Here is a 4,414-nt window from a genome sequence, read left to right as displayed (position 1 = left end):
GAGAGGTTCAAATCATGTTGTAGAAAGAGATCAGAGTTTCTTTTCTTTGCTACCAGATCTGTATCTTGAAGCTCCTTTTTATCCTTATAATGTCTTTTCTTGGGTGGTAAAAAGTCTCATATCACCCTTATGCAGAGCAGTGGGCCCCTCAAGACAGTTGTTTTCCACAGTATTGAAAATCTCCCAAACTGCTTGCATCTCTACCTGAAGTTTTAAAAATATTTTCAAATTTTACCTCATAGGAAGCCATTCAGTAGAATTCTTGGAATCTCAGTAGGTTAGTTGGATTTATCAGAGTCAAGGCTCATCTGTGACTCATCACTATCCATATACAAAAATAGGGCTTTGTGCTTCCTTTGGCAGCACATATCCTAAAATTGGAACAATACAGAGAAAATCTGCATGGCCCCTGCATAAGGATGACACATAAATTTTGAAAGTGCTACATATCTTGCACAGTCACTGGGAGATCATTTGACTATTTGCTGGCTAACCCTGAGGAGACGGTGTGAGTCTTTGTGATTTACACTACAAAAATATTCATGTAAGGTGATCTATAAGATGAGAACGAAGCTGAGTAACACTTGAGATGTTGTGTGGAAATGTATTGTGAGTACGTCCCTCAGAAATAAGAAAATGTCGACATACATCTCCTTTACAAATACATTTTGTCTTCCATGTCAGTTGGAAATGAATGTGGAGATTAAGCATCACTGTAATAAAGGTCTGCTTGTTCAGAGTTTGAGTCTGTAGAGAAGGAATAGTAGTGTAAGCCAGGTTTTGACATTCAGAGTTTCTTTTCTTTGCTACCAGATCTGTACCCTGCAGCTCCTTTTTATCCTTATAATGTCTTTTCTCAGGTGGTAAAAAGTCTCAAATCTCTCTTATGCAGAGGGTGATATTGAGAATCCCTGAATTACAAGCCACAAAGAATAAGACAACTAATAAGCAAAATTAGGACTCTTATTTTTTTGTAAAATTAGGACTTAAAAACATTTTCTGAAGATTACAATATTAGAACCTAATATTGTATTAATTAGGATTAATATTAGAATATTAGAACCTATGAAAAAACACACATTGGGTTTTATTTGGAATTCCAAGATAGTTTCAGCAATAAAGCTTAAGAACAGATTATTTTATTGCTTCAAATTTAAAAAATGTTAATCTCATTCAGTCTCTGTAATCGCCTACCGAAATAAGGCAACAAAATCCTCACTTTTTAGAAGAATTTAATATATATGGTAAATATTTTATATTGGTATTAAAATATTAATAGTAATTTTATTTATTTTTTATACTTAGAATTTGCCAACAACTTTCTGACTACAAAGAAAAACATATACCAAGAAACACTTCTCAAAATAGCGATCTAGGTAAGACTTCTGATAGTGAATTACTCTTGGTGGTTGTACCATAGATAAAAAAGTAAGAGAAGTTTGAGAAATTCCTTTGTAAATTGCACATTCTTAATTTTTTCCTCAGTAGATTTCAGAAATATTTAAGAACTTCATTGTAGGTAATTTATAATGGCAAACAGTATTGTCTGAAAAAAATTATTTAATTATGGTTCCTAAAATTCTGTATAATATTTCTGTATAAATAAGAAAAAAATACTTTTAGGATGTTGTGTATTTTCTTTATAGTCATATTATAAATTGAAGTTGTTATAAAATTAAATATTCGATTTAATTTGTAAAATAAGTGGTTTGCATTTAGTAAATGAATATTATAGTTGGTCCTTGAACAGTGTGGGATTTAGGGTTGCCAATCCCTTGTGAAGTTGAAAATTTGTGTATGATTTTTTATTTTCCCCAAAACTTAGCTACTAATAGTCTACAGTTGCCCAGAAACCTTACTGATAACATAGTTAGTTAAGACATATTCGGTATGCTATATATATTATATACTGTATTCTTAAGATAAACTAGAGAAGATAAACTGTTATTAAGATAATCATATGGAAGAAAATGTGTCCTATTCATTAAGTGGAAGTGGATCGTGATAAGTCTTTATTTATCCTCATAGTTTTCAAGTTGGTCAAGCTGAGGAAAAGGAGAAAGAGCAGTATTGGTCTTGCTGTCTGAGGTGCCAGAGGTGGAAGAAAATCTGTGTAGCAGTAGAGACCCCTGCAGTTTAAATTACAAACATTCTCCAACACACTGGCTTTTTATTCAGCCACAATTCACCATTCAGCCCCTGACTCAACCCTGTTCACAATCTAATATCTAGCTTCACTAGATAGAGAAGCTATTGAAACTGTGGAAAACAGTGTTTTCTGTCACTAAAAAAGTAACTATCTTTAAAATGGAAAACCCAACAATGCCTTTTTGTTACCATAAGCAAATGGTAATAAGAACTGCAAAACTTAGCCAGTGTGCACCAGTACCAATAGGAAATTATTTTTCAAAGATACCTGCTGAGTCCAGAAGTCAGAAAAGCAATTCCTCGTTAAGAAGCATAGGCCATGTTACATATTCTTCTAGCAACGAGGTCACACCATTATTGACTTCATTACTCCTAATTTAAAATTGACTGCCATATAGTAACTTTCTTAGAACAAGATGTGTTCTACCTGCTGGTCAATTGTCATGGTAAAAGTAATTTTGTTTGAACAAGATACTGATATCATTAGCCAAAAGATTATCATAATCAGTATTCAAATTGCCCAACTATAGGCTCAACAAATTATAACAAAAGTACAAAAATGTTTCACAATAACAAAAATGCTACTTTGCTATCTGCATGTAACACCTAATACACTATACAATCTGAACAGTGTCAGTATACCTTTAATTTCTTGCATGTTTATCAAGGTACTTCTGTAAGTTAGATTTTGCATGTTGCAAAAGACAAAGATGGGGTAGACATAGTTTTGGTGTTTAAGGTGCTCATAATGGAATAGAGCTGTCTCTATTTCATTTGTGTTTTTCAACAGAATTTCCCAAAAAACAGTGTTTTTGTGCATTTATTGAGCTGTCCACTTAAGAAATAACTGTCAAGTGTCTTTCAGATGTTAAGCATTTTTCTAATGTCACAGAATACAAACATTTAAAAATACAGTCAGGGCCAGGCATGGTGGCTCACACCTGTAATTCCAGCACTTTGGGAGGCTGATGCAGGTGGATCACTTGAGGCCAGGAGTTTGAGACCAGCCTGGCCAACATGGTGAAATGCCGTCTCTACTGAAAATACAAAAATTAGCCGGGCATGGTGGTCCATGCCTGTAATCCCAGCTACTTGGGAGGCTGAGGCACAAGAATTGTTTGAATCTGGGAGGCGGAGGTTGCCATCAGCTGAGATTATGCCACTGCTCTCCAGCCTGGGTGACCCAGCAAGACTCTGTTTCAAAACAGAAACAAAAACTACATGCAGGAGCTTGTTATTATCATCTAATAATGTTATCAAGTAATCAAGTAATAACTTGCTACTTTATTAAGTGCTTACTGTGTGCTAAGATGCCCTCTGGAAGCTTATAATTGTCCTTTATTACATATTTATTGTTCAATATGTGCCAGACACTTTACGTGGTGAGAAATGAGAGCTTTAAGTGGGTAGGATTTAAGGTAAGAAGGCAGGGCTAGTTGAACTTTTATAGGTCAGGAAGCAGAGAATGGTGTTTAAAGAAGGAATATCTAACAAGACTGTATGGCAGAACTAACATCTAATGAGATTGCACTTTTGGCAGAAGGAACATCTTACAAGATTGTGTGTTTGGCAGAAGGAACATCTAATGACGTTGTGGCAGAAGGAGCAGCAAGTGTAAAAGGTAATATGCTTAAGTGAACTTTGCAGGGTTTACGAGCACTTCCCTTTTGCTAATGTGAAAAGTGTGAGATGTGAGTGGTTGGGAATAAAGTGAATACCTAGCTAAGGCAAATTTATGACTGCCTTTTTTATACTATAGAGGTGAGTAGATCTTATCCTGTAGACCATGAGAAATTTACCAGGTAGAATGCTTTGGGCTGCAAATACTAGATGAGATAAATAAAAGTGGCTAAAACAGTAGGGACTAGAGTTGTTTTGGTGGTTTGGTGATATCATCAGATCCCACTTGTCCCTCTTCAGCTATGCTGTTGTCCGTGTATTGTTCATGTCCCCTTTCGAGATTTGCTAATTAGCAACAGCTCCAAAAATCGTGTTCTCACAATACAATATCCAAAGGCTAGAAGGGCTGATTTTCTTCACGTTTTTTTGAAATAGAGAGAAATCTCGGAATTATGCAGTGGACTTCCTGCAACATTTTATGGGCTGAGTAACATCACATGTTCTTTCCTAACCAGGCACTGGGAAAGCAAATGGAGTTACTGTGATTAGCTTAGGATAACTGTTTCTCTTTTTGGAGCTGGGGAAGCATATTAGTATGATAAATATCCTGATACTTTTGTGTCCTCTGTATATTCTCAAATAGCCC

The 4,414-nt window shown here is 35.3% G+C and overlaps 1 non-coding gene across 1 annotated transcript; it reads left to right on the top strand.

The window, feature by feature from the left end:
• Positions 1-347: 347 nt before the first annotated feature.
• LOC112611227 lies at positions 348-454 on the top strand. Its single transcript, XR_003116595.1, has one exon. It is a non-coding gene; the product is annotated as a U6 spliceosomal RNA (small nuclear RNA).
• Positions 455-4,414: the final 3,960 nt, after the last annotated feature.

This window comes from Theropithecus gelada, chromosome 17 (genome assembly GCF_003255815.1).
Source record: "Theropithecus gelada isolate Dixy chromosome 17, Tgel_1.0, whole genome shotgun sequence".
Lineage (NCBI taxonomy): Eukaryota > Metazoa > Chordata > Mammalia > Primates > Cercopithecidae > Theropithecus > Theropithecus gelada.
Note: the sequence above shows the minus strand (reverse complement) of the source record. Positions and strands in the feature narration are given on the sequence as shown.